Source organism: Marmota flaviventris, chromosome 6 (assembly GCF_047511675.1).
Source record: "Marmota flaviventris isolate mMarFla1 chromosome 6, mMarFla1.hap1, whole genome shotgun sequence".
Classification (NCBI taxonomy): Eukaryota; Metazoa; Chordata; class Mammalia; order Rodentia; family Sciuridae; genus Marmota; species Marmota flaviventris.
In genome coordinates this window covers 105110108-105130276 of record NC_092503.1, presented here as the reverse complement: position 1 = coordinate 105130276, position 20169 = coordinate 105110108, and the positions used below count along the sequence as shown (strand labels likewise).

The window sequence follows — 20169 nt, the reverse complement described above, 5'->3', positions numbered from 1 at the left end:
GTTCTAAAATGGGTGGAAGAAAAATTGTTGATTTCACATTTTTTTCAGGTTTTTAAAAATTATTGTAAGGATGGAAGTGGCAATGTCTAAACTCTTACACGTTAGAATTGTAAGTCCCTTTAGAGTCACCTAAATTCAAGCACATTAGGCAGACCAAGTTGGATCAGGTACTGCAAACCTTATATCAACTCCAGTGAGTTTGTTACAGTGAATAAAAAATGAAATGGAATCTGTCCACTCACCTTCCATTGAAATGCTGGGCACAATATTCATAAAAGATATGGGAATTTGTTAACATTATCAACAAAAAGACAGGGTAGCCGAATGGCTCCCTCTTTTGTTTCTGGAGCACTTTCACTTTATCTATATTATGATTCTTATTGTTATAGTTGGTTCATTATGTGTAAGCTCTTTGAAACCCTTCAAATTTACATGAGTAAGACAATTATTAAGAGAGAACACAGTTATGGAAACAAAATAGATTTTGTGTGTTCCTGAAAGAGAGAGAGACTAAAAATTCCATTTTAAGTTTTCACTTCCATATTGCCATTTAATACTCATCCCACAGCAAGGTAGTACCCATCCACCAATCCCAATACAAGTCCTTTTGTAAAGATTTTTAAAAGGCCAACTTATCTTTTTTCCTAAATTCTGCCACTGATCAAAGTATAAGCTGTATACTCATTTCTATTCTTACTAGATAGGAAGGTTTTTGAGGGCAAGGGTAATGTTGTAGCATATTGCTGATACCTAGTACAATGTCTGACACAGTGTAGGTTTTTAACATTCTGTAATGAAATAATGAATAGTGGTCACTAACATGTGGGTGAAAATACCTGAACTTCAATGCTATATTCCACACCAAAAGGGATTCACTTTATCATTAAAGCACTTGATGCAAACTGGGAAACCTCCTTTAAGGATAAATCCATTACTTACTATTCATACCGCATACAATGAAGCAGCAACAGAGAGAATTATGGTAGTCTGCTTTATGGCACTAGAATATAAGCCCTTTACCCCTGTATTAGCTGTAATTTTAGATTCTGTTTCTGCTATTTGACATCTGTTCCTAATGTCTCCATAAGTCTGCGGAATCACAGGGCCAGACAAATGACCACAGTTGTTTACATTCTTTCTGCAAGTTAGCTTTTGCAGGGCTGTAAAAGTCATGCTGCAATTTCCCCAAACACTCATCATCAACCCTGACCTGCCTGTTTCTTCTTAGTATGCAATGGGGAACATTCCCTCCTAGTTTCTCTCCACAATAGTCATAAAAGCATAATTTTAGTATTTCTTCCTGTCTATTTCCTAACGCCTTGCAGGTGATGACAGGCTTCCTATGGCTCCATGTGGCTCTTGTTGCAAATATTAGTCCAAGGGAATTGATCATTAGAAAACTTCTTTCAGTAGCATTAACTTCTATGTGTTCTTGCTTAGTTAACTTTGTTAAAGCAATTCAGTAATTTCACTCTTTTGCACTCTGATACTCCTTTGATATCTCCTATTATCCCCACAGGAGATGTTCAGAGCTGCAAGTGTTATTCTGAGATTCAAAGTGAGAAATGCATTTTGTCAGCAACCCCTTCTCCCCTGCAACCATCTCTACTATTGGGCCTTGTATAGCTGGGGTGTAAAACTATCTTAATAAGCTTGGATTACCCTGAAAGAGTTACACTACAATGCTAACTTTTATTATATACTGACAAGTTCAGCTTTTTTGAGTTATTGTTAATAGCTATTCAAAAGCATGTTGAGGGTCATTTAACTGCTTATTTATAAAATCCTTAAAATGTTTAATTTAGATTTAAACTATCTGGTCAGGTTAAAAGATGTGAGTATCTCTAAAATTGAACAAATTATGCTTTTGTTCAGGCAAAAATATGTCACAAGGAAACACATTCTATATAATTACTATGTTCCATAAATAAATAAAGTTTTAAAAATGGAAAAGAGAAATAATATGGTGAAAATTAAAGGAAAATATTCCACTGATTGTTATCTCATAACACAAACAGAGTATTAAATATCAAGAAAGACAGAGATTTAATCTTAAATATGTTTAATTTTCCCAACTCACATTACTCCTAGTTTTAAAGTTTTTATGTTTTGCTAAATTTCTTGAATCTCTGAATTGGTGTCTTTCATATGTATCTGAAAATTCTTAGCCTTTTTATATTTTATACTCTTAGCCTCTTTATATTTTTTTCATTTTCTCCGCATTCTCTCTGAGGCTAAAATTATAGGTATACTGGGTCTTTTCTCTGTATTTCACATGACTTTTATATTATCTTATCTACTACTTTTTTCTTCTATTCTTCATTTTGATATTTTAAGTTATTGATTTGCCATAGTCCTAATCTTTCTTGTATCTACTCTATATCTAATTTGCTATTAATCTCTTCCATTGATGTGTTAAATCAAGATATTTTAACAGTCTTAGAATTTGCAATTCTTTCTTATATATTTCAATTCTCTTTTCAATTCACCATTTTTGTCTATTTTCTTCATCTTTTTCTCTATTTTCTTGGCCTTATCAGTCATAGATAAATCTCTTGTCTGTTACTACCAATCCTCAAATCACCTGTACATGGTGGATATCTAACCTTATTTTTTTTTCTAAATAAATTACTGGTAATTTTTATTGAGTGAGTGCTATGCAATTACTATAAGATACTATATCAAATCTACAGAGAAGTTTCTACCATACTGAGTTCACCACAACTGTGATAGAAAGAAGGGATCCTGACTCCCTTAATTCAAAGGCTCATTTTCAAGCCTGATATTGCAGTTCCGGTAAGGCTGTATTCTGTTCCATTCCTTCCTGCCACTGTTCAGTGCTCCAAGGAATCCAAAAGATAATCTAGTGTTTTCTGGGGCCTCGTTTCCCTACAAAGTCATCATCTTAGTTAGAGCTGCTCTTCAGAGGGCTTTTAGTTATGTTCTTTAATCCCCTTTTCTATATAGTTTAATGATTCTGCAGTGTCTTCAGAAGCCTGTCATGTGTTAGAAGCTTTCAATCCTACAGTTAAGTCCCTCTGGCTCCAAATGATCCCTCGAGCTTTGTTGGGTTTTATGTCTCTTACAGGCAGATTATTCCCAGTAAACTATAAATTCTTAGACTCTACCCATTTTTATACTGACAAATGGCCACAAGAAAAGCCTGGCTATACTAAGATAATTTCTTTAAAGCTCTTATTTCTGTAATTTTATATTTTGTGGTACTCATTGCTTCCATAGCTCCGTGGTGCCTTGAAACTGATGACTTCTTTAAGTTGTGTCTTGAATTTTTTGGTAGCATGTGGCAGGGGTGCTAATCTGCTAAAAACTACTTCATACTACTTTGACATAGAAGGTCTTCAAATAATATTTAAGCTAATACCTTTATAAAAATTATTCTCAAAATAATCTGTTCTACAGCAATAATATTGTGTATTTTAAATGAGATGCACTGTATTAGTAGTCTATATAGACTGAGAAAAGCATGAATTCTAATTCCTCATTGGAAACTTGGGAATGGTAAAAGTGACACCTACATTGCATGGGTGCTATGAATCTTTGGGCTTACACAGGAAGCACTCACTTCTAGGAGGCACCCATAGGGGTTTGTTGAATGAGTGAATAATGGTACTCTCTTCCAGACTTGGTGTGGGACAGCCTGGATTTGAATTCCCACCCTAGCACTTGCAGCTGAGTATTCTGTGGCAAGTCATATCATCTGACCATGACTCAGTTTCCTCATCTATAGAGGGGAGATATACCCATCACATTGAGTTACCATGAAGAGTTGAAGAAACCATATCCATGAGCATGGGCCAGAAACACAATGGTAGGTGGTGCTACTAAAACAAATGTATGCAAACTTACTATGCAGCAGCTACTGTCTTCAATTCTTGAAAGGTACTGTATTCCTCCCAAAATTCGGACATTCTTCAGAAGGTGCTGGAGTTGCTGTGTAAAAGATGTGTATTGCTTCCAAGCTCTGGCACATGGCCATCTCCTGCTTGGTGCTGGGAATTCTGGAAACTCAGTCAGCTCTGGGGAAAGTAGTGTTTTCAGAGAAGCAGCCTGCCTGGATGTTTAGAAAACCGAGTAGGATGAGCCCAAAGAGTGTCTGCCTCAGGCCTGGATCTGTGTAACTATAGGCAGCCTATAGCTCTGGCCTTACCCTGTGGGCATATTCCCTCCCTGTGAGAAAGTTCTCTGCCTCAGGCCTCACTACTCTGAGGCTTCAGGAAAAACAATTTCCACATTTAGGAAGGAGTCTGTGGATTGCATCTGGGAGCATTCCAACCTGCATGTAGCCAGAACAAGGACACTTGGGGAGAAACGAATAGGGTCCTCGCCCTGAATAGCTAGGCAGTAGGTGGTTTGGCTCAGTCATCACTCAAAATGTATATGTGGCACCACCATGGGCCATCATTTGGCCTATTATTTAGGAATCAATTCAGACAAACCTTCTAGTCCTCCTGGAGTTCCAATATTGTCAGGAAGTTAATCAAGCCCACCAGCCATCTTGGCAGATGAGGGGCACAGGATGTTAGAGGTGTCAGCCTCCTCGCCATCTCTAGGTATAGAAACCTGCAGACAGATGTTTGTGAGGAGTAGCTTCAAGGAAAGAAGGGAGTGGTCTTTGGGCAAGTCAGGAGGGCTCCTGTTTTATGGGGAGCTGTTATAAATGATGGCTGGGCAAACCCCAATTTCCACCCTGTGTGATTTCCAGCAGAGGACTCAACTCTGGGGTTTACCCTGTAGAAAGAACATATGGTGGTGCATTTGATTCTGGGCACCAAAGGATTAGAGTTGTGGTTGGGGCCTCAGAGCCAAGCCCTGTGTGGGTCCCTTTCCAACACAGCCAATCCAAACCCAGTTTGCCCATGCTTTTTTGTACAGAGACCAGAGAGCAAGTGTGGGGAGCCCCTTACCCACACATGTGCCTCACAGGTTGCCCTTTTGATGGGTGCATGGACCTGCCTGGCTACTCTTTGGGAACCTATGATGCAGGGACCTTGGGAGGTTCCAGTTAAAAGAGAGGCCCTGTACATCATGACTCCCTGTTTCACTCCACATTCCACAGCACCCTCTGCTCAATCATCAAAATGCAGCTGTACCTCTATCCAGAATATTTTTGAGGTCCCAAGACTTGGACAACCTGAAGCTTTTCAGGACCTTCCTGTTTGTCATTATGCCTGAATCAGAAGGGAACTTCCATGTCCTTCCCCAGCTGAAGAACACAGATCCTGTAAGTCTGAGCTCTCTGATGATGGGGTCTGGGGCAGATGACTGATGGTGTGTGCAGAGGAATCTCAGCTGGTACCCCTGGGATCTGCCATATGTTCCCAAGACACACAATGCTAACATCCTTCAGCTGGTGGAACCTAGTCTGGGAAGATGGCCAATTGTGGAGGAGGGCCAGGAATATTCTCAGAGGCAGGGTTCTGGTGTGAATTGTGAAAGGCCCAAGGAAATTCAGTCATGATGGGTGTTTTCTCCTGCAGCTCTAGCACCATATCAAGTGATATAATTGCCTCGAGCAGCTGTGGCCCAATTTACTTGCTTACATTTGGGGGAGCATGTTATCACATTCCCTGTGAAGGAGGAGAAATAGCCCTCAAAATCAGAGGTTGGTCCTACACCAGCATGGACCACACAGGAAGATATGGAGCCACCAGTGGCCACTGAACCTTCAAGAAGAGGAGGAAGCTTAGCTGCCAATAAGAAAGTCAGTGGATATTGAACATTATTATCTTACACTTGGTATATATATAGTACATCAGGTGCTCCAAGTTGCCATCCCATCCTTTGAAAGAGAGCCACCTTTCCTGGCAGCAATATAAATTCAGGGTCCAAAACAATAGAGGCAGGAGTTCAAGAAAATATTAGGCCACAGCCCTCCACATCTACTAGAATGTATCCTCACTTCCCTAGTTCTAAACTTTTCAATGGCATCTCCCACATGTGAGCTCCTCAGCATTAAACAGTGCCAGAACCCCCAGCACAGCTATCCTTCCCCTCCCCTCTGAGATTACCTATTTTATTCTTTGTGATGCTAATTCTTATGGCATTGTAAGTATTTTTAGTGGCATTCTTTTATGTTGACCTAAAAGTGCTTAATCCATTCACCAGGCTGTGCCACCACCAGTACTGCGTATCTACTGATGGAGCCCATGTAGAGCTCATAGGTGCTGTGAGAGAGGATGCAAACAGGCCATCCAGGAGGAGGTGAGATAGATGCCCCTGTTATGGAGCAGAAGGGACTGCCTAATGAGTGTTGAAGATTTTAGGCCATTATAACTCATACTATGATCTATTTTAACTGTCATGTGGCACTACAAATCCCACTCATATAAGATAAAAACCTTAATATGTACATTCTTATTGCTCCACAGATCATGGATCACCATCCTCTTATTCTTCAAGACACAATATTGAAGTTAGAACCGTTAATGACTCAGTAATGGTCTGTATTGTTTAAATAAAAAGAAGAGTCTTACGTTTTGCACTTCAAATAAAAAGCTGTGCATCTTACACTACTTTGTCACACTGAGAATGCAAAGGAAATGTTCAAGAAGGAAATTAAAGTGCTGCTCCAGGGCATATGTATATGACTAGAAAGCAAGAACAGCCTTATTGCTGATCTGGAAAAACTTTTTATATTCTGAAGAAAAGAAGAAACAACCCACGTTCTATGAAGATGAAGCCAAATCCAGATAAGGCCATCACTTTAGATTGTTATACTGACAAGAGAAGTGAGAAAGCTGCAGAAGAAGTTTGAAGGTGCCAGAGTTTGGTCCATTATGTTTTTGGCAAGAGGCCCCTCTCCATAAAATAAAAGTGCAAGGCAAAGAAACAAGTGCTGATGTAGAAGCTCTTGCAAGTCATCTAGAAGGTCTTGCTAAGCTATTCGATGAAGATGTGTTGTGCTTTAGGTAGTAGGTGTCCCCAGAAGCTCATGGGTGAGCCAATACAAGGATTATCAGTGAAATGATTCAGTTCTGAGAGCTTTAACCCAATCAATGGTTTATTCCACGGACAGATATGAACAGGCAGCAGGCATGGAAGGGCATGTGCTGGACCCTTCCCAAGCCTGGGGGTATAGGTGGCACCTTCAAAGGCATCTAGTGGCTGTGAAAGAAGTCTGGTTTCTGGGACTGAAGCATATAGAAGCCAACCTCAGCGTTCCACAGCAGGGTTTCCCATTGGAGGTTCCCAGTGACCAGGAGCAGTGTCAGCATCCATCTGTAGGGAGAATGTCAAATAGCGAACCTAGGTGTCTTAAGGCAGTTTGAGGAGCCCAGATGTATCAGTGGCAGGATGGAGAATTGGTCTCAGGCTTGGAGGACAGCCATGGGCAGGAGCCTGGGCAGTGAAGCCTTGGCGTTTGGAATCTGTGGAGGTATTGGTGTCTGAAGTTCAGTTATGGCAGCAGTGGCAAAGGCAACCAAGGAGTCTGTAGGTGGCAACGTCAAGCCAGGCATCCAGAGAGTTGCATTCTCATCCTCTGGTAGTGGCAGGAGTCTGGTCCCAGTGCAGTGATGATGGCTGCGGCATCACTGGTGGCCCTGTGGGGACTCCAGTGGCCACAGTGTGGAGCTCTGTTAGCGGTGATGGTGAAAACTTGGGACAGCAGGCCTCAGAGTCAGAGGACGACTAGAGGCTGTGATGGCCTCTGCAGTGGCTCCTCCAGGCAACTGGTATTGCTTCTGGTAGGGCCAGCCTGCTCATGAAGCAGGGCGCAGGAGCTGGTGGTACCCAGACACCTGCTGAGTACCTTATGCTGCCCATTCCACCAATGCCTGGCATTGGCCTTGAGTCCACCAGGCTGCTCACCTAATCCTTGAGTTCACCCTGCCCCTCCCTGAGTTGCAGCCTCTGAGGGATGAGTAGGCCTGCTGCCAGCTGGGCAGCCTTGGGAGAAGACACCCACCCTCCCCAGCTACATCTCCCCTGGGTTGTGGTAGCAGAGTGCAGAGGTGGGAGGTGGGGGGGGGCTAGAAAATCCTCACCCTCCAAGTGCATCCCTGGGGCATGACAAGGGTGGAGGGCACAGGTGGCAGTGGGAGTCTAAGGGCAACGAGTTCTCTGTCTTGGTCTTCTGCCACCCCCAGCCACGGAAATGCACTTTGGGGGTGACGATGTCCTAGGACCTCTGCTTTCTGCACACACAGTCCATGCAGGATGTGGCTGGGTATGGTGAGGTTCTCTCCCAAGACCGCCCCTACCTAGCAGACAGCCTAGTTCCTCAGTAGAGAGGCTATATCAGGTGATGGGGTGAGCAGACATCCAGTGGGCTCATGGCCAGAGCGAGACATGGCAGCTGTGGGCAGCATAAGGTCCTGGGCAGCTGCCTGGGTACCACTGCCTCCCATGTGCTTCTTCCTGAGCAGGCCAGTCGACCAGGAGCAAGACCAGGACCTGGAGCCTCCACCACAGAGGACATCCCAGCTACTGGTTACCTTCTCACTCTGACACCCACTATCCCATGCCCTTGCTGCCATGCCAGCCTGGAGCTCTTCACTGCAGCCAGCCAGACTCCCCACATGGCCACTGGATGCCACCTTCACTGCCCTGCAGCCGGACGCCAGTTACTTCTGCAGGGTGAAGATGCTCACTGCTGGACACTGCCTGTTGTTGCTGCCCCTGCTTCTGAACTCTTATGGTGCCACCACCATTGTGCAGCACTCAAACTTCCAAACTCCAGATGGACTCCAACACTGCCCACCCCACACCTGGTGCCCGACCCCTATACTGAGGCTGGACCCCTGATGCAGCTGCATGTTGCTCCCACCCCTGCCAGACTCTGGAGCTCCACCCTGCTGCCACCAGACTTTTACATGGATACTAGACAGTGACACTCAGTACTGGGGCCAACTTCATTGCAACTGCAGCCAGATCCTTGTCACTATGGCAGATGAAAACACTCATGGCTGGATGCATCTGTTGTTACAACCACTGTTTCTGGATTCTTCCACTGTCACCGCCACCATGAGTAGGAAGCATGGAACTCCCAAATCACAGCTGCATTCTGACACCACAACAGTCGCCCACACCCCACGCCAATACTCAACTCCTGACTTTTGACGCCTGATGCCCTATGCCCAAAACAGCTGGATGCTGCTCTTGCCACCATATGCCACCATTTCATGATGGTGCCATTGCAGTGAAATGATCCCAAGGATGCTTCTCTGCTCAGGATGTATAAGAGTTGGGAAACTGATCATTCTCCATTACAGTCACCTCCCCAAGTTCCACTGCATGCTGCCTGCCTTTTGTCACCCCAGGACCAGCCACCAGTCCTCAGGGCCCAAATAAACAAGTGATTACTTTAAATAAAGGCTGCAGTCCTCACAGCAGGCAGTGGGTGGGGCTATGTGGGTCCATTTCACTGGTGAGAGGGTGGGGTTAGAGCCTGTGAGCTGCTGGCCAGGTCTAGACCTGATCCTGTAGGACAAGATAGAGAGGGATCTCTGGCTGCTCTGGGAGTCTAGCCCTGGAAGAACCTTCTGGTCCTTTCTCTTGAACTTTCCTTGGTGTCTCCTTCCCCTACTCCTCCACTCTTCCCTGAGGAGACTCTGTGTCCTGGACATAGGGTCATCTGGGCACAGGGCCTCTGGGCAGTGGTGTGAGGCCCCAGTACATTGCAGTAGGCTGGGAACAGCCAGACTGGCCATACCTGGACTTCTAGGAAAAATAGCCTATTGGGAAAATACCCTCCTAGATCTACCAAATTTAGCCTAACACTGGCTTCTTCCAAGAGATTATCAAGAAAGGAAAAATATAAGTAAGCAAGCTTGTCTGGCTAAGGGGTAGTGTGAGGAGAAGTAAAGACTTCAGATTGCGTAGAGCTGGAATTAAATCCCTCTTAACTGGGTGATTTTGACCAGGGTGCAGAACTAGGTACAACCTTGGGTTTGCATCTGGTAAAGTAAAGTTGGTGAGGAGGATAAGCCAGGGGTAAAATTAAGCTGTTGAGCAGTACCTAAACTTTGGGAGCCAGGAAGGCATTTGACATGATTTCCAGGCAGAAATATACTCTGAGATTAAAGTCAACCCACTTAGAGGTGCACCTTTGGAAGGCTACTGACCTGTGAGCAGGCGGTTGAATTTACTTCATTTTTTAGATGAAATAATAATATATGGAAGATCATAAGCCAATGTTGGGTCAGGCTTGTGAAATTATAGGCTGTTTTCAAATTTGTTTAAAGTTACATTGAGTTAAATCTACATAGTTCAAGCCTCCTGGAATATCCCCCACCTCTTGTCACACCCCCACATAGAGCACTTCTACAATCCCTTACTCTTTTTAGAGTGTCTCCAAATATGTCAATACATGTATGTACACATGCAGAGATATACATTATGTAATACTTTGTTCCTTTTAGCCTGCTTTGGAACCTCCTGAAAATAAAATCTCTTATTCTTATGTACATTCTTTTGCAGCTTTCCCTCCTTTTTTTTTTTTTTTTTTTTAATTTTTTATTGTTGGCTGTTCAAAACATTACATAGTTCTTGATATATCATATTTCACAATTTGATTCAAGTGGGTTATGAGCTCCCATTTTTACCCCATATACAGATTGCAGAATCACATCAGTTACACATCCATTGATTTACATATTGCCATACTAGTGTCTGTTGTATTCTGCTGTCTTTCCTATCCTCTACTATCCCCCCTCCCCTCCCCTCCCCTCCCCTCCCCTCCCCTCTTCTCTCTCTGCCCCCTTTACTGACATTCGTTTGTCCCCCTTGTATTATTTTTCCCCTTCCCCTCACTTCCTCTTGTATGTACTTTTGTATACCTCTGAGGGTCTCCTTCCATTTCCATGCATTTTCCCTTCTCTCTCCCTTTCCCTCCCACCTCTCATCCCTGTTTAATGTTAATCTTCTTCTCATGCTCTTCGACCCTACTCTGTACTTAGCTACTCTCCTTATATCAAAGAAGACATTTGACATTTGTTTTTTAGGGATTGGCTAGCTTCACTTAGCATAATCTGCTCTAATGCCATCCATTTCCCTGTAAATTCTATGATTTTGTCATTTTTTAATGCAGAGTAATACTCCATTGTGTATAAATGCCACATTTTTTTTATCCATTCATCCATTGAAGGGCATCTAGGTTGGTTCCACAGTCTAGCTATTGTGAATTGTGCTGCTATGAACATCGATGTAGCAGTGTCCCTGTAGCATGCTCTTTTTAGGTCTTTAGTGAATAGACCGAGAAGGGGAATAGCTGGGTCAAATGGTGGCTCCATTCCCAGCTTTCCAAGAAATCTCCATACTGCTTTCCAAATTGGCTGCACCAATTTGCAGTCCCACCAGCAATGTACAAGTGTACCCTTTTCCCCACATCCTCGCCAGCACTTGTTGTTGTTTGACTTCATAATGGCTGCCAATCTAACTGGAGTGAGATGGTATCTTAGGGTGGTTTTGATTTGCATTTCTCTGACTGCTAGAGATGGTGAGCATTTTTTCATGTACTTGTTGATTGACTGTATGTCCTCCTCTGAGAAGTGTCTGTTCAGGTCCTTGGCCCATTTGTTGATTGGGTTGTTTGTTCTCTTATTGTCTAATTTTTTGAGCTCTTTGTATACTCTGGATATTAGGGCTCTATCTGAAGTGTGAGGAGTAAAGATTTGTTCCCAGGATGTAGGCTCTCTATTTACCTCTCTTATTGTATCTTTTGCTGAGAAAAAACTTTTTAGTTTGAGTAAGTCCCATTTGTTGATTCTAGTTATTAACTTTTGTGCTATGGGTGTCCTATTGAGGAATTTGGAGCCCGACCCCACCGACTGTAGATCGTAGCCAACTTTTTCTTCTATCAGACGGCGCGTCTCTGATTTGATATCAAGCTCCTTGATCCATTTTGAATTCACTTTTGTGCATGGCGAGAGAAAGGGATTCAGTTTCATTTTGTTGCATATGGATTTCCAGTTTTCCCAGCACCATTTGTTGAAGATGCTATCCTTCCTCCATTGCATGCTTTTAGACCCTTTATCAAATATAAGATAGTTGTAGTTTTGTGGATTGGTTTCTGTGTCCTCTATTCTGTACCATTGGTCCACCCGCCTGTTTTGGTACCAGTACCATGCTGTTTTTGTTACTATCGCTCTGTAATATAGTTTGAAGTCTGGTATCGCTATACCGCGTGATTCACACTTCCTGCTTAGCATTGTTTTTGCTATTCTGGGTCTTTTATTTTTCCATATGAATTTCATGATTGCTTTCTCTATTTCTACAAGAAATGCCGTTGGGATTTTGATTGGCATTGCATTAAACCTATAGAGAACTTTTGGTAATATCGCCATTTTGATGATGTTAGTTCTGCCTATCCATGAACAGGGTATATTTTTCCATCTTCTAAGATCTTCTTCTATTTCTCTCTTTAGGGTTCTGTAGTTTTCATTGTATAAGTCTTTCACCTCTTTTGTTAGGTTGATTCCCAAGTATTTTATTTTTTTTGAAGATATTGTGAATGGAGTGGTTGTCCTCATTTCCATTTCAGAGGATTTGTCGCTGATATACAGGAATGCCTTTGATTTATGCGTGTTGATTTTATATCCTGCCACTTTGCTGAATTCATTTATTAGCTCTAATAGTTTCTTTGTAGACCCTTTTGGGTCTGCTAGGTATAGAATCATGTCATCTGCAAATAGTGATAATTTAAGTACTTCTTTTCCTATTTTGATGCCTTTAATTTCTTTCGTCTGTCTAATTGCTCTGGCCAGTGTTTCGAAAACTATGTTGAACAGAAGTGGTGAGAGAGGGCATCCCTGTCTTGTTCCAGATTTTAGAGGGAATGCCTTCAATTTTTCTCCATTCAGAATGATGCTAGCCTGAGGCTTAGCATAGATTGCTTTTACAATATTGAGGTATGTTCCTGTTATCCCTAGTTTTTCTAGAGTTTTGAACATAAAGGGATGCTGTACTTTGTCGAATGCTTTTTCCGCATCTATCGAGATGATCATATGGTTCTTATTTTTAAGTCTATTGATGTGGTGAATAACATTTATTGATTTCCTTATATTGAACCAGCCTTGCATCCCAGGGATGAATCCTACTTGATCATGGTGCACAATTTTTTTGATGTGCCTTTGTATCCGAGTGGCCAGAATTTTATTGAGGATTTTTGCATCTAGGTTCATTAGAGATATTGGTCTGTAGTTTTCTTTCTTTGAAGTGTCTTTGTCTGGTTTAGGTATCAGGGTGATGTTGGCCTCGTAGAATGAATTTGGAAGTTCTCCCTCTTTTTCTATTTCCCGAAGTAGCTTGAAAAGTATTGGTATTAGTTCCTCTTTAAAGGTTTTGTAAAACTCTGCTGTATACCCATCCGGTCCTGGGCTTTTCTTAGTTGGTAGTCTTTTGATGGTTTCTTCTATTTCCTCAATTGATATTGGTCTGTTTAGGTTGTCTATATCCTCCTGACTCAATCTGGGCAGATCATATGACTTAAGAAATTTATCTATGCCTTCACTATCTTCTAATTTATTGGAGTATAAGGATTCAAAATAATTTTTGATTATCTTCTGTATTTCTGAAGTGTCTGTTGTGATATTGCCTCTTTCATCCCATATGTTAGTGATTTGAGTTCTCTCTCTTCTTCTCTTCGCTAGCATGGCTAAGGGTCTGTCGATTTTATTTATTTTTTCAAAGAACCAACTTTTAGTTTTGTCAATTTTTTCAATTGTTTCTTTTGTTTCGATTTCATTGATTTCAGCTCTGATTTTAATTATTTCTTGCCTTCTACTTCTTTTGCTGTTGTTTTGCTCTTCTTTTTCTAGGATTTTGAGATGAAGTATGAGATCATTTATTTGTTGGTTTTTTTCTTTTTTAAGGAATGAACTCCAAGCAATGAATTTTCCTCTTAGAACTGCTTTCAATGTGTCCCATAGATTCCGATATGTTGTGTCTGTGTTTTCATTAATCTCTAAGAATTTTTTAATTTCCTCCTTGATGTCTTCTATAACCCATTGATCATTCAGTAACCTATTGTTCATTCTCCAAGTGATATATTCTTTTTCCTTCCTTCTTTTATCGTTGATTTTCAGTTCCATTCCATTATGATCAGATAGGATGCATGGTATTATCTCTACTCCTTTGTATTGTCTAAGAGTTTCCCTGTGACATAATATATGATCTATTTTTTGAGAAGGATCCATGTGCTGCTGAGAAAAAAGTGTAACTGTTTGATGTTGGGTGGTATATTCTATATATGTCAATTAAGTCTAGGTTATTAATTGTGTTATTGAGTTCTATGGTTTCCTTATTCAACTTTTGTTTGGAAGATCTGTCCAGTGGTGATAGAGGTGTGTTGAAGTCTCCCATGATTATTGTATGGTGGTCTATTAGACTCTTGAACTTGAGAAGAGTTTGTTTGATGAACATAGCTGCACCATTGTTTGGGGCATATATATTTATGATTGTTATGTCTTGTTGGTGTATGGTTCCCTTGAGCAGTATGTAGTGTCCCTCTTTATCCCTTTTGATTAACTTTGGCTTAAAATCTATTTTATTTGATATGAGTATGGATACTCCTGCTTGTTTCCGAAGTCCATATGAGTGATATGATTTTTCCCAACCTTTCACCTTCAGCCTATGTATGTCTTTTCCTATCAAATGCGTCTCCTGTAGGCAGCATATTGTTGGGTCTTGTTTTGTGATCCATTCTACTAACCTGTGTCTCTTGATTGGTGAGTTTAAGCCATTAACATTTAGGGTTATTATTGAGATATGGGTTGTTCTTCCAGCCATATTTGTTTATTTATGTTACTAAACATGGTTTGTTTTCCACTTTGATTATTTTCCCCCCTTTAGTGTCCTACCTCCCACTGTTGGTTTTCATTGTTATTTTCCATTTCCTCTTCCTGTAATGTTTTGCCAAGGATGTTTTGAAGAGATGGTTTTCTAGCTGCAAATTCTTTTAACTTTTGTTTATCATGGAAGGTTTTAATTTCATCTTCCATCCTGAAGCTTAATTTCGCTGGAAACACAATTCTTGGTTGGAACCCATTTTCTTTCAGTGTTTGAAATATGTTATTCCAGGATCTTCTAGCTTTCAGAGTCTGTGTTGAAAGATCAGCTGTTATCCTGATTGGCTTACCCCTAAATGTGATCTGCTTCCTTTCTCTTGTAGCTTTTAAAATTCTCTCCTTGTTCTGTATGTTGGGCATCTTCATTATAATGTGTCTAGGTGTGGGTCTCTTATGATTTTGCACATTCGGCGTCCTGTAGGCTTCTAGGATTTGGGGTTCTGTCTCATTCTTCAAGTCTGGGAAGTTTTCTCGAATTATTTCATTGAATAGATTGCTCATTCCTTTGGTTTGAAACTCTGTTCCTTCCTGTATCCCAATGACTCTTAAATTTGGTCTCTTGATGTTATCCCATATTTCTTGGATGTTCTGCTCATGGTTTCTTAACAGTCTTGCTGAGCTGTCTATGTTCTTTTCAAGTTGAAATACTTTATCTTCATTGTCTGATGTTCTGTCTTCTAAGTGTTCTACTCTGCTGGTAGTATTCTCAATTGAGTTTTTAAGTTGGCTTATTGCTTCCTGCATTTCTAGGATTTCTGTTTGTTTGTTTTTTATAACCTCTATTTCCCTGTATAGTTGATCTTTTGCTTCTTGGATTTGTTTATGTAATTCATTGTTGAAGTCATCTTTCATTGTCTGATTTTGCTGTCTGATGTCTTCCTTGAGACTCCAGATCATCTGAAGCATGTATATCCTGAATTCTTTATCTGACATTCCATCAGCTGCAGCTATTACCTCTTCTAAAGTTGAGTTGACCTGCAATGCTTGTGGTCCTTTCCTTCCTTGTCTCTTCATACTGTTCGTGTTCCTTTCTTCTTGGTGAAACTGTTGTGCTATTGAATTTTCCCCCTATATATTTATATTGGTCTTGTATAGTTGCAAAGTCTCCCTCGCAGGCACGGGCGGCGGCTCTGCCCCTCCGCCAATTGGGGCAATGTGCCTACCACGCCGGCAGGCCGCTGGGCCTGCTCTGCCAGTCGGTAGCAGGTCCGCCGTCCTTGCAGGCGCGGGCGGCGGCTCTGTCCCTCTGCGGGCCGCTAGGCTTGTTCTGTCGGTGGTCGCCGTTCTGCCTACTTTGCAGGCGCAGGCAGCGGCACTGCCCCTCTGCAGGCCTCTGGGGCTGTACTGCCAGTGGGTCGCAGGTCCGCCTACTTTGCAGGCGTGGGGGGGGGCGGCTCTACCCTTCCTCAGGCCACTGGGCCTGTTCTGTCTCTCGGTTGCAGGTCTGACCTGTTCTGATGGTGGTCTCAGTTCCGACTACCTTGCAGGCGCGGGGGGGAGGGGGCGGCTCTGCCTCTCAGCAGGCCGCTGCTCCTCTTCTGCCGGTGGGTCGCAGGCCCGCCTACCTTGCAGGAGTGATTGGAAGCTCTGTCCCGCCGCGGGCCACTGGGCCTTTTCTGTCGGTGGTCACCCTTCCCCTACCTGGCAGGCGAGGGGGGTGGGGGGCGGCTCTGCCCCTCAGCAGGCCGCTGGGCCTGCTCTGTGTTTGGTCCCAGTTCCCTCTACTATGCCAGCGCAGGGGGAGGGGGCGGCTCAGCCTCTCAGCAGGCGGCTGCTCCTCTTCTGCCGGTGGGTCGCAGGCCCGCCTACCTTGCAGGAGTGATTGGAAGCTCTGTCCCGCCGCGGGCCACTGGGCCTTTTCTGTCTGTGGTCACCCTTCCCCTACCTGGCAGGCGAGGGGGGTGGGGGGCGGCTCTGCCCCTCAGCAGGCCGCTGGGCCTGCTCTGTGTTTGGTCCCAGTTCTCTCTACTATGCCGGCGCAGGGGGAGGGGGCGGCTCAGCCTCTCAGCAGGCGACTGCTCCTCTTCTGCCGGTGGGTCGCAGGCCCGCCTACCTTGCAGGAGTGATTGGAAGCTCTTTCCCGCCCTGGGCCACTGGGCCTTTTCTGTCTGTGGTCACCCTTCCCCTACCTGGCAGGCGAGGGGGGTGGGGGGCGGCTCTGCCCCTCAGCAGGCTGCTGGGCCTGCTCTGTCTTTGGTCCCAGTTCCCTCTACTATGCCGGCGCAGGGGGAGGGGGCGGCTCAGCCTCTCAGCAGGCGGCTGCTCCTCTTCTGCCAGTGGGTTGCAGGCCCGCCTACCTTGCAGGAGTGATTGGAAGCTCTGTCCCGCCCTGGGCCACTGGGCCTTTTCTGTCGGTGGTCACCCTTCCCCTACCTGGCAGGCGAGGGGGGTGGGGGGTGGCTCTGCCCCTCAGCAGGCCGCTGGGCCTGCTCTGTCTTTGGTCCCAGTTCCCTCTACTATCTCCCTCCTTAATTTGTACCCCTTAAGCTGAGGATCAGGAAGAAGGAAACACCAGAGAAACTCAAAGATCCGAAGGACACCAACCCTGCTCAAGTCACTCTGGAAGCTGACTAGCCTGAATGTGCCCAATGCTTTGAGGAAACATCAGCCCTGCTTCAGCCACTCTGGGTTGGATGTACAAGGTGAATGATATACTAACCAAAAGGAAAATGGACTGTTTCACTCTTTAAGACAGCTCTTATACTGTCATTGCCACCCCTTACTTCTGTCATATACAGAGTCCTTTGTTTTGTCTTGACTCTAGGACTGATAACAATCAAACACATAGTTAATAATATCAGAAAACAAACACATGTACCACTTCAATCCTGAAAGGGCATTGCAGTTGAGATCCAAGCTCACTATTTGGAGGATGGTTTCCATTTCTTGGTGGATTCAAAAGCTTAATTGACATAGCATGGATTATGCTATGAACTTGTTTATTGCTTCCATGTTTGTTTCCTCTTTACATTAAAACTAGTGGTTCTACAATAGAAGCAGGTTTTTTTTTAAAAAAAAAAAAAAAAAAAAAAAAAAAGAGAAACAAGTACTATGATATTACATTATATAAAGCTTTAAGCCAAGAAGATAATAATGCCCTTTGACTTAGAGGATTAAATAATGAGCATCAAAGTGGGTAATGCTGTAGTTCCCAAAAGACTCCCACCTTAATTGTAACACACAAGTCTCTCTCCTAATCAAGAAGAGATAATTTTAAGAAGTCAGCAAAATATCCAGAGCACTCATTGTGCTTTGAGCTCCTTTTTGTTGTAAAGGCCAGGTTTCTCTTTCTTGTAAGAGTTAGGCCTGCAGGGCTGGGGTTGTGGCTCAGTGATAGAGCACTTGCCTCGCACATGGGAGGCCTGGTGTTCAATTCTCAGCACCACATAAAAATAAAGGTATTGTGCTCATCTACAACCTAAAAAAAATAGTCTCCAATCAAGTTTGTTGATGTGTGAAAATTTCTGTTTTCTGTGTAAAAAATTGTGAAACCTCTGTCCAACCTATGAATGTGGAACAAAATTAAGTTATATTAAACATTGTGCTGTGAAACCACCCACTGAAATCTTAGAGAATTTCCAGACCTGGGGTCCAGAGCTTGTTTGGTGTTAGCCCCTCTGGATTGCTGCAGCTTAAATAAATCTGCTTCCTCCAAATTCCTCAGGTGTCCAGACTCCTCTTTCCTGCATCAATGCCTGCTTGAAATGCTAGAATGTCCTAATTCTTGAAGGGCCTGAAGAGACAGTCTCTCAGACTCTGTCACAGTATGAATTCTAGGAAAAGTAATTCATCACAATGAAACTAAATTTAGGTTTCATTATAGGGACTTCCTGGATGTAATATCAAAGTTGCATGATAAAACTTGTATACGTCTATTGAGTTTCCATAGTATATTCCATAAAGATATATAAATGATATATTTGAAAAAAATTAATTTTTTATTTAATTTTTTATTTAATTCAAAAGCTTATTTGACATAGCATGGATAATGCTATGAACTTGTTTATTGCTTCCATGTTTGTTTCCTCTTTACATTAAAACTAGTGGTTCTACAACCCCAGCCCTGCAGGCCTAACTCTTACAAGAAAGAGAAACCTGGCCTTTACAACAAAAAGGAGCTCAAAGCACAATGAGTGCTCTGGAAATTTTGCTGACTTCTTAAAATAATCTCTGGGGGAAAATATATTTTGTGAGAAATTTAAAGCCTTGCTTGCATTTTGTATTGTTTTAAATATTATGCTATAATAATATTATATTTTATTATTTCATTTTTAAATCTGAAAAAGACATCAGAATTTTGTACCATCATATTGTCAAAAAGGGAAAATTTTATTGATTAGAACATATGCTTTCCTGTTTCTAGAGCTAACAGTTGAATTAAAGCTTTGCACCAGACACCAAGTCCATCAGAACCTCAGTCTGGTGAAACCACATCTTGGTGCCTGCCCAGGCCAGTGCCCATGTGTGCCTGGCTCTTTGCCACCCAATAGATATGAGCCCTGACCGAGGGTGGTGGGACCTGAATTCCAACCCACTTAGTGCTTATGTTTGGGCCACTTGGACAGCTGTGCTCTGCTTGAATTTCTTCTCTGTGAGGACTTGTGTCCAATCTGCCCACGGGGCTGTTGAAGATCAGTGAAGAACTTCACCAAGTTTTAGGAAGCCTGGTTGCTGTACAGTGTGAGGAGGGACATCCTGACAAAGGTAGCTCTGTGACTGACCCCCACCCTCTACCTGCTTTCCTTCATGGTCTTTGTGGAAGGCAGGGGGATTTTGTTCATCTGCCATGTGGTCTGCCAGCTCCAAGGCAAAGGGACCCTCCTCTGACCTCTACCTGCCAAACCAAAGAAGGCCATTGTCAGTTCTCTCAGTGGGTGAGAGATGTTAGATCACAGTTAGTAGTGAGCACTGAAATGCAAACAAATAACAGCCAATGTCATGGGTTTTCTTTATGTTGCTCTTAAGGCTTTCTTTAAATTACTTTTAAGGCAAGTGGGTAGACAGATAATGCAGAAAAACAACAGGTACACAAATAATCAGAACAAAGAGAGTCAATTAAGAAATACACCAAGAAAGATTTATGGGGCTATTACTAACTCTTGTCAGGGTCATTTAGGGTCATTGTGAAGCTAGAAATTATGGTCATAATTATTAGTCTCAATAAATTTCAGAAGAGAAATTTTCTTAGCATTACAGGAGAAAAAAGTTAAGTTCTTTCTGGTCATTGACCCCAATACTCACACTAACATAGTATTTACTTGTAAATGAAGCCCCCCACTTAATATGAAGGCCAATACGACAGTTCTGGAGAAGAACAACTAAGTAAAAACTCTACCCCTTGACATGAAGGAGTTGAACACCT

General features: G+C 42.8%; 1 long non-coding RNA gene across 1 annotated transcript; it reads right to left on the bottom strand.

The window, feature by feature from the left end:
• Nucleotides 1–7003: 7003 nt before the first annotated feature.
• Nucleotides 7004–19596, bottom strand: LOC139706234 (uncharacterized). The gene is made up of 2 exons (XR_011707870.1): nucleotides 19542–19596; nucleotides 7004–7239 (listed from the first exon to the last, which is right to left on the bottom strand). It is a non-coding gene; the product is annotated as an uncharacterized lncRNA (long non-coding RNA).
• Nucleotides 19597–20169: the final 573 nt, after the last annotated feature.